The 11,014-nt window shown below is 39.2% G+C and overlaps 1 pseudogene; it reads right to left on the bottom strand.

Annotated features, from left to right (window-relative positions):
- Positions 1 to 8,941: 8,941 nt before the first annotated feature.
- On the bottom strand, positions 8,942 to 10,652 carry LOC122792740 (annotated as a pseudogene).
- Positions 10,653 to 11,014: the final 362 nt, after the last annotated feature.

The raw sequence follows: 11,014 nt of genomic DNA, 5'->3' as shown, positions 1-11,014 counted from the left end.
TGTGTGTGTGTGTGTGTGTGTGTGTGTGTGTGTGTATGTGTATGTGTATGCATATGTGTATGTGTGTGTGTGTGTATGTGTGTGTGTGTGTATCTTTGCGTGTGTGTATGTGTATGTGTATGCATATGTGTGTGTGTGTGTGTGTGTGTGTGTGTGTGTGTGTGTGTGTGTGTGTGTGTGTGTGTATGTTTGTGTGGGTGTATGTGTATGCATATGTGTGTGTGTGTGTGTGTGTGTGTGTGTGTGTGTGTATGTGCATGTGCGTGTTTGTGTATGTGTATGTGTATGCATATGTGTATGTGTGTGTGTGTGTGTGTGTGTGTGTGTGTGTGTGTTTGTGTGTGTGTATGTGTATGCATATGTGCGTGTGTGCGTGTGTGTGTGTGTGTGTGTGTGTGTGTATGTGTATGTGTGTGTGTGCGTCTGTGCGCGCGCGTGTGTGTGTGTGTGTGTGTTCCCACTGAACATATATTAAGATACCTAAAGTGATTACTGTACAGGAATACATGGGGGCACAGCAGTCAAGTGAAATGGTGCATCGTGACCCCACACCAGAACAGGGCCCTGCAGAAACCCACACAAAATGAGTAGGGATGTCTCATGTAGTGCCATCACCACCATCTCCACCTGGCATGGAACATCCACACAAGCAGAAGTAAATATCTTATACTAACTGGGGTGTTCCTACTTAGGCTGCACTTTCCATGCACAGACCTCATCATGGTTCCTGCATTGCAGGTCATCAAAACAAAGCCTACACTATCCACCTGTCTTGGATAGCTCCTCAGCAAGGTCAAATCAGGTATTCATTTTCTTAAATGCATCATGATATGGGCTAAGTAGGCACTGTCATTAAAGGCCATGGGGAGATAATGCATTATCTTCTTCTCCTTAGTTTACAATGTATATGCTGTAAAGGGCACATTAGGAGAAGCTGACATTCTCCAGACTTTCCTCTGAAAATAGTGTCACTTCATGAGGAACATGAAGTCAGCCTGTGAATCTCACTTCCAAGAGGCACTAGAGTTGAGCATAGACAGTAAGCTACACCTTATTTTGTTGGTGCACAACAGCAAAATACAACAATCAATTGACATTCATGCCTGCTGATTTAATTTGTTTATATGCCATGTAAATAGGTAAACATTACATAGTCTTGGAGGTATGCCACTGTTTTGTAGGTTGATATAACACATATTTGGCCAGCATTATTAAAAGTAATTTTAGCATTATTTGGATCCATATGCAGCCTGAAGAGGTACACATGGCTCCCTGACAAGTCTTTGACTCATTTGTGAGCACCTCAAACAGGTGTGTTTGCAAATGAGCAAACAACATTAGGGAATGCAAAAATAAATAAATAAAAAATCATTGAAAAATGTATGCCCTGCAACCCACAATGCAGGGGACTGTAAGTTATAGATACCACCTCTGAGTTTACATCATCATAATGGGGAAAGGGAAAATCCCCAGTATGTAGGCTTTTTGCCCCTTTGTGGAAAAGTTGGATGGTCACACATTTGTGATTGCACAACTTGAGTGTCAGTCATAACTGTCTTGAAAACAAGCCTGGCTCTTGGCACACAGTATTTCGAAAGTGTGTGGTGAGATGTGATTTTTCTGCCATCCTATGGATGTGTACCCTTCCATAAGAATTGCACATTAAAAAGGCTAACAATGGCAATATGTGTGTCTACATGTGTCTCATGTCTGTAGAAGGGACTAGCAATAAGATATCCCACAATATCTGAGCTTCCTGTATTGTACATGCCAGTCACTGCTATATAACTGTTTGGGGCTGCATAAAGTATGTATTGGCCTGTGGTGGAGTGTATAGGAGTCATATGTCTACACACTTTTCCCTCTTGCAGTAGTACATATCACTGGTGTTGCCAAGGTTAACCCCAACTGTTTGCAGCAGATGTCTGCTTTCCCTATACATGACTTTTGGAATGTATACCCACTGTATGTATTCTCATATCTGTCCCCACAGCTGTCATATTGCAAATCCCCATAGTCATCGCTTTGATTATTTTATGTTCTACATAAGTTACACCTTTGTCTATAGCTGTACCAACAGTATGCAGTCAATAGCACTGTGCCCTTTTTTTCACCAGGATTTGCATATCCAGAGGCCAAGGTGTGTTGCAGAGGTAGGACAATTTTAGCCCTTCTGAGAATGATATCTTGCTACAAGCAATTAGGACACTTGGACAGCACTTGTTGTAGAAAGGAGATACTGACCAGCCATTATGGGGCTGGGTGTAGTAAACAGTGGTCCAACATGTAAATCCTGTGGAGGAGACACAATTGCACACTATGGCAGAGGTGTAAGCATGTTACTGGCATGCTCTACATTGCCAAGGCAGAAGCACATTCTATATTAGCTAAGCATCACCCACAGGGAGGACCACTTGTAATCAACAGTCACACAGAAAAAGATTTTTTCATAGATTCATAGATTATTATTAGTCTGGTTACCTGGAAGGGGAGGCTTTCTAAGCCCAGCCATGTTTTCCAGAAGAATAATGATGTCCTAAATCCAAATAGGACATTGAGGGCCCGGCATGTATAAGTTACCTCTGTCCATAAGGGACATGGGTGCCAAGCCCTGCATAAATTCCCTATTTCCCATCCACTGGTCTAGGTCGCACTTAAATTGAGTAATAGACAAACTCAGTCATTCCCTAGGAGGGGCAGTCTCTGGGACACATATCTGTCTCTTTGGCATGTTTTGTTTAAGTCACAGACAAAATTCAGGTCCCTAACCCTTGTATTTCTGGTACTGTTTGACTTGCAAATAGGCAGGAAATTCATAAGTGTGAGGATTGCAGATGCCCCGTTAGCCAGAAAAAGAACACCTCTTAGTAATCTATAGGAGACTGAGTAGAGGGAAAGGGCTTTAATGCACTCAGCATAAGACATGTTTGTTACACCTTGTATTTTTTTGTAGGGAACCTCTGAGGTCTCTCCAGTTGCTACATATGCCTGGTCAGGTACATACCGACAGGAGCATTGCACTCTATGATTGGTCTAATAAGGGCAGAAGTACAGTGATATAATGACCTCTTTGGACCTAGATGCCATGCTCTTACTTATAAGCTGTGCAACATAAAAGGATTTCCTCCTCACTGTGGCCACATGGTGGTGGAAGGCAGTGCTACTGTCTATGTGTGTGCCCCAGATCTCTGACCACTGGATCAATTCTTAGAAGTGTATTATCAAATTGGTAATTAGCTGGAACAGTTGACTTCCCAAAAGGTACAATTATGCATTTCTTAGCATTAAGTTTAAGAGCATGGCTTTGGTACCATTTGTTAGTCAGAAATAGGCCTTCTTGAAGAATGGTAGTTTCTACAAGGGAGTCATTGATAACCCCAGCTTGCAATCATCTGCAAACTTAGTTAGCCATAAACCTTCAGCATTTGCTTCCACTTTAGAGAAATAGATAAAAAAGTACCAAACAATGGGGACTCCACTAGTAACTAGCCTCTTGGTGGAGGTAGCCTCATTTATTTTGACCTCCTGGGTGCTGTCAGTGAGAGAGTTGGCTATCCAGTGGATGATAAAAAGGATTCTACCTAATTTAGTGAGCTTGTCTATAATGCCTGAGTGTGTAATTGTATCAAAAACCTTGGTCAGGTTGAGGTAAGCTGTGTGCACACTCTTGCCCTCATCCATTGCTTTGGTGACCCTCTCAAAGAAGTTCACTAGATTTAATTGCCATGACATTTCTTAAATAAAGCCAAACTGTGATGAGTCTAGCATTTGCAGGTTACCTATGTCCTCATTTATCCTATCCATGATGAATCTTTCTATGGCATTACATATGAGGTTAGTCAGACTTATGGGCCTGTAGATACCCACATCAGTGATTGGACCTCCTTTGTGCAGGGGAATGACTGTAGCCATCTTCCATTCCTGGAGCACAAAGCCTGACTCTAGGCTCCAGCTGAAAAGTGATCCAAGTGGACCAAAGAGGTAATGTTTCATGCTATTTATTAAGCATCCAGGGATGTTATCGGAGCCCATTGTGGCAGTGTTTTTGGTCTTGGAAAGTGCATTGATGACCCGATCCTTAGTAATGTTTGGGGGGATTTTGATATGCAATATTTCCTTTGGACTATCAAGGGAGAGTGGGGGTAGAAATTTGAGCTGAACCTGTCAGCCAAAAGGTTGACAATGGCCTCTGGTTCAGTGTGGGTGATGCCATTAATAAGTTCTGCGCATTACTGTGTGTATCCCTTGAGGTTATGGACATTGCTGTAGAAAGCTTTGCAGTTGTCCTTTGCATGCAAAGCTATTTTTTCTTCAAATTTAGCCTTTGAAGTATTCATTAACCCACTTAGCTGCCTGTTTAGATTGGTGGGGGGCTTTTAGTATGTTGGGCTTTGTCCCTCCTATGCTTGGCCAAGATTTTTTTTTTCTTTTGTGATATAACCGACTGATATTGTGATTCCACCAGGGTGGCTTGTCTTTTGCGTTTGTCTTATTCTTAATATGAGTGGGCACAGCTCACTCTATACAGCTATCAATATGGCTGTACAGGGATTTTGTAATAGCTCAGCATATGCTAAAGTGTTTTGTTGGGTTTGGGAGTGCTTGGAATTTAGTCAAGATGTCACTTAGTAGAGAGAAGTTAGCCTTGGAATAGTTCCTAAATGTTTTTTGTTTCACTGGATCCCTAAATTTAACTTGTATTTCAAGCAATACTGCCGCATGGTCAGATCTGATGAGCGAGAACATTACATTGGATGAAGAATATTGCTTCCCCAAGTTAATGAGTACAAGGTCAAGGATGTTTGTACTCCTGGTAGGAGAATGGACTAACTGCTCCAGGATGTTGGTATCAATGAAGTTTACTGGGCTTGTGCATTAGAAGTGGTGTAGGATTCCCAATCTATGGAGGGGTATTTGAGATTTCCCATGAAGGTCATATTGGGTTGAACAGTGAGGGACTCTAGTACATTGAGATAGGTAGTATGGATTTCCTGGGACATGGAGGGGGACCTATAGGCTACAAGGATATGGTACAAGAACCTTTTTATGGTGAGGTACACATGCATGAGTTCCAGTAAATTGTAAATGTTAACTAGTCAGGATGTGAGGTTGTTTTAATATAGACTGAGATTCCTCCACCTTTAGTTCCCTTCTATGCAGTAGCTGGTCTAAAAGAGTGAAAGGCATTATAACCTTGCACTGATGAGGTACTCTCCGCAACTTTAAACCATGTCTCCATTACTACACAGATGTCAACACTCTCCAGGGAGAGGAAGGCTTGCAGGGAATGGAGTTTCTTATTAAGACTTCTAGCACTGAGCAGTACCACATTTAGATATTCCTTCATAGGTTCAGCTAAGTTGGGACATTTATCAGTCTGGCATTGCCTAAAAAAAGCACTATGGGGTGGAAAAGGTGTTCAGTATCCAAAAGCCTAGAAACAAAAAGTGTTTGGTTTCCTGGGCCCTCTTCTGTTTGGACTATACTTCCCTGAAGTCAAGGCAAATGGAGATGGTCCTTGGCTGACCACATTTTCTGATAACAGCAAGCTGGGTGCAATTACTTAATGCCCCAAAGATGTAGATATCCTCCAGGAGGGTCTGACACAGACAAATACTAGTGCCAAAACCATAGCCTTAAACACAGTGCAAAAAATGTATAATTACATAACCTTTGTGACTATGACTACCCCTGCAAATTACAACATTGATATCACTCTCCTAAAAGCAGACCCAGTGGTAAGGGACTTAGGAACTAGGGTTGACAGTAACCTGAACTTTGATCACCATGTGTCCACTGCAGTGAGAAAATCCTTGTAGGTAGCACAGTATACATAGTAAGGGCATGGAATCTGGATCTAAGGAGATCATAGTCCCACTATACTCAGCCCTCATTAGACCAATAATCAAATACAATTCGCCTTTCAGCATGAACTTCAACAGGCATTTGCAACAACTAGCCACAAAGGCTGCTCACTAAAAGAATACAGGCTGTAAATAATATGTCCTATGAGGGCCACCTCAAATCCCTATCCCTGTTCTCAGTCTCCTACAGACTACTGAGGGGTGATCTATGCCTAACCTATGAGGCATTCTCTAGTCCAACCCTGATGGATCTGCTTCACAATCACAAAACAAACAGCACTAGAATCACCTGATCTAAGGATCTAAACATGTTGGAGGGATAGGTATGTGTCTCAGAGATCATACCATCACTAGAACAGACTCCCCCATTCTTATGAAGCACAGCTCTTCCTTCAGCCTATTCAAATGCAATTTGGACCAATGGATGGGAAATTGCAAATTCACCCCTGGCTTGTTGCTTGTGGCTCTCATGGACAAGGACAGTTTGTAGATGTCCTGAGTCACAGACATATACCAAAGCCATTCTAGCCCATGAGCATTGATAATTGGGAAATTTGGGGCATTAATGGCTAGGCTGAAAAAGGCTCAGCCTACTGACCTCCTATGGACTGACTGAAACAAGAGCTAAGTGACAGAGAGTGAAATGGCATCTCCCTTGGAATATTCCTTTTACAACTGTTTATTCATTAGCTGGTTAAGCACAAAGCTGAAACATGTAGGCAGATGTTAGTTATTGCATGATGCAGATTTTTGTGTATTAATCAGTGCACATGACACAAGACTGTGAGTGAAAGAGAGAGAGATACCAAAAGAATTAAGTAATTCATGGCATTTTGGGATACGTAAATCTCTTTCAGAATAAATAACATTAATGATTAAGAATCTTAACAGATGAAAAATACAATCATTTTAGCCACAAGAAAACGTAAAAAATGAAACTCAAATCTGATTAGAATTTGTTCAGCAGATAAGCTGGTGTTATTTACAAGACTTATGTCATTTTGGTTTCATGTCTCATCATTCATTTGAACTAGGAGGTATAAAAAGTCTAAGCTAATACACATTTTATTTAATTTCATGCCAGAAAGAGGTCACTTTCTGTCTTAGAATAATCTAATCCTGGAAGTCTGAAGGACTGAGTTATTAATAATCTCTTCACAAAAAGATGAAAAGGCAGTAAAAGTTACAAAAGTACAAGAAAGGCATTTTGACAAATTGGGAATGCATTAACAATGCTTCTGTAATGCTATATGTTACTTGTCAGAGTGTCATCCTTAGCCCAAGATTTACAGGCAATTTGTGTACCAAACAATGTACTTCCCCTAGAATCAAAACCTTGTAGACAGGCCCATGCTAGTACTTATTCATAGTTCCGTGTTACGCTGCAGTGTAGTGAGCCCAAATAGGCAACAGAAGATAAATGCAAATGATTTCAAAATAACATGCAAATGAACTGAAGTAGTTAAACTAGGCACTAATGATATTAAAATGCATGCAAAGTGAATAGGATCATCATTGATAGTCGTCTAGACAGGAAACTGTGCAACAGCGTGCAGGTGCCTATAAAAAGGCAAAGCATGTCAAAATTATCGGCGCTGTATATAGCAAGAATGTTTGATGTCACAGCACAGCAGCATACTATAGGCCTATATAAATGACACTGTCAATGGCTGACCTATTACATTTTCACTAATCAAGAGATTGTTGATCACTTTACAGTTGATCAGGAGGTTGTACTGGTCTTGGTTGATATGTGTTACTCACATCTAGAATCTGTAGGAAGGCATGGCCTTCCCATGCCAGTGGGGAACAAAATATGTAGATCTCTGTTAATACTGGCTATAGGAACCTCTGCCTCTAGAATAATCAGCAATGTCCTTGACATAATGCTTGATGTGCGGAGGATCAGATATGTTTCCTAGCACATGACAGAAAATAGCTAACACCATATATGATTTCTATGACACTGCTCATCTTCTCAAAATAGTGAGTCCCTGCAGAGTTAGTGTTATTCACACTAAATATAGCCATCGGCCTACCATTTGCTTTATTTAACTCACACTTGAGCAGTATGTTTGCATACAGTGACATACTACACTTTAAAAGGTAACAGGCTAGTGGGTTTTGTAAGTTCTGATCCAAGCTACTGTTCTTTTGCAAGACAGACACATCCTTAGCAGTAAAAAAATGAAATCAAGCTATCAGAGCCTACCTGTATTTATGGTGTTCAAACTTGTAGTAAGTTTCCTTTATTTCGATTTGAATTTCCCACTAAACTGTTCTCTAAGTGCCAAGTCATTTAGAAGATGGATAACTGGAGTGAGACATATTTTTTACTTGCTGTTGTATCTGACAAAATAAGTTTTAATAACACTAAACAAAAAGTCAAAGAAATTCAGATCTTGCAGATTTGACATTTATTTGTATTAAATGATATAAGAATATACTCTTCAAAACCTAAAATTATAATTTCTGAAGCATGTTGTATCCATATGAGTGCTGCAATAACAACCCAACAAAAACTCAGTGTTCCCTTACAAGCACTTTGCTCTAGACAGAAGTGAGAAGTCTGCCTTCCTTGTAGTCTTGCAACATTAGCAGTTGTTCAGTGGCTCACGTGCAACATATATTTTTAAATAATGTTAAGAGATTTGTGAAAATGTAATTACATTTTATTGTAGAAGTTTATCTAAGACTGTTCTGTACATATCTTTTATCTGAATAACTTCATATCTGCTCTTTTTGTAACTAGATCATGCTGGAAAATAAGACCCCCCAGAGGTCCAGTCCACTAATGTGTGAGATAAAAAGTTTATGGAATATATGATACAATACAATCAGAAAAATACTGTTTCCCACCTTACTATTTTGAAGATATATTTCCCTAAAACTGACCATTTCCATGTTAACCACATCACTAAGCACAAATGAAAATGAAACTAAAAGTGCTGTGGTTCTCAGTTAACTGGACATAAAAGTTAGGAACACAAGCACCTTTCAGGAAGTAAATGAAACAGAGAATGCAGACACCAAAATTAGTTAAAGTAGAAAAAGTAATTTAAAAGCTAAGGTTCAAACTAATGAAATATACTGAAGAAGTGATTTACAGCAATTTCAGCAAGTTTAGGATATTCACTTTTAATTTTTAGCCAAAGTGAGGCAAGTCAGATTGTATTTTCAAATGTCATCTTCAATCCTTCATTGGTAGCCAGTTCCAACAATTTATCCTGTAAAGCTGTAGGTAAATTAAAAATTTCTTTATATGAAAGAAATGGATTCTGGATCCATGAATTTCCTATGCATGGATCTTTGTTGATGGAAAATAAAATGTAGTGTTTTAAATTTATAAGGTGTTCGGTGATAATTTTTCACACATATGCAGTAGCAAGATAATCACCTACTTCACTGAAAACAGTTGATAAATTAAGGAACATAATCTGAAGAAACTCTATTCTTCCAAGCTTCTAACTTTCATTTTTGTCCTTCGATCTTATCTGCCATAAAAAACACGTTGCATGGAAATATTGAGATCATTAAGAATACCGAAAATGTCAGACAAATAAGCAAGCTTGGCTGTCCAGCTCACATCTTTACAAAGTTGAGACCAAACTGATTTCTTGTCTTGCAGAAACACTAATAGTTCATTCTGTAGTTCAAACGCACTTGACAGAACTTTTCCCCTTGATAACCGTCGTACACATTAGCAGTAGCAGTTGTTTATGATCAGCTTCCATACTATCACATGAAAAAGAGAATAATTGAGAATTTAATGCATTAGATTTGACATCATTCACAATTTTTACTATTTCACTAAGCACACTGTTTAGTTCAGCTGACATTTTTTTTTTATTACAAGACTTTCTCGATTGAGGAAGCAGTGTGTTGATTCACATTCTGGTCCAAGCTCCTTGACCTGGGTAACTACTCCAGAATGTTTTCTTCTCATTGCAGCTGCACCATCAGAACACACCACTGCACAAAACTTAAACACCAAGCCACATTTGTTGACAATATAATCCTTCAAAATTTTATACAGTTCAGAGTTAGGTATATTTTTCTGTAATGAAGCAGAGAAAATTAATTCTTCTTTCATATCACCATCATGTTCAAATCGCACATAAACTAAAATAATTGCCATGTTAGAAATATCTGAGCATTCATCAGGCTGCAATGAATAATACTTTGCCAGCTTTATTTGTTCTACAAGTTCCTGTTCTGTCATTAGCCTGTTCCTGAACACATTGAGCTATGGTGTCCCTGGAAAGTGGCACTTGAGAGCTACTTTCTTTGCCACAGACTCACCCAACATTTCCAGACAAACATCTTTGCTGCATTCTCTCACTAATTGTCAGCAACTGCGCATTTTTTTTTAGTTTTTGCAAACGAAGTACAACTTCATAATAAGCTCACAAAGCACCAGTGTTAATATGTCAAATACTGACTATCTGCTTCTCTCAGCTTTTTAATTCAGTAATCTTTCTTTGTCTTGGTTTTGAATTTATTTCTTTATGTTTTGTATGCACATGATTCTTAAGTTTTGATAGTTTTGTTGCTTCATTAACCAGTACTTCACAACAACACACTGTGGTTTTAGCACTTCATCATCTACTATGGCTACAAAACCCAACTCACTATATGAGGGATTATACTTTTGAGAAAAAATATATGGACTTTCTTGGCTTTCATTTCTTCCAAATCCCTTCCATCTCCATCATTGGGACTACTGCAGTATTCAGAAAAGGTGTGTCTTTTCTTTACAAAAAAGTCTATTGAAGCTTGTTTTGCCATCAATAAATAGCACAAGCTGTACTTTCCTAAAGCACATATTCATGATAAACTATAAATTTAATAAAATGTCTCATTTCCTCACAGCAGTTCTCAATCTGGTAAAGCTACACATTTTACAAGGAACAAATCAGAACTGAGACAAAATTCTGGACATTCTGCAAAATAAGGGTCAACTGACAGGTATGCACACAGCATACCCCCTCCCCCCAGCAAAGTACTGACAGCACTCACCCCCTTGATCAATTTCCATCCACAGACAAGTAATACCAGAATGTACGTCATGCAGATTTATAAAAAAAAATCAGGCATATCTTGCAATCCCATAAATCAAGGCTAGAGCAAAAATAATGGTGGGTAAGAGA

This window comes from Protopterus annectens, chromosome 2.part0 (assembly GCF_019279795.1).
Source record: "Protopterus annectens isolate FY-2018-M chromosome 2.part0, PAN1.0, whole genome shotgun sequence".
Lineage (NCBI taxonomy): Eukaryota > Metazoa > Chordata > Ceratodontiformes > Protopteridae > Protopterus > Protopterus annectens.
Note: the sequence above shows the minus strand (reverse complement) of the source record. Positions and strands in the feature narration are given on the sequence as shown.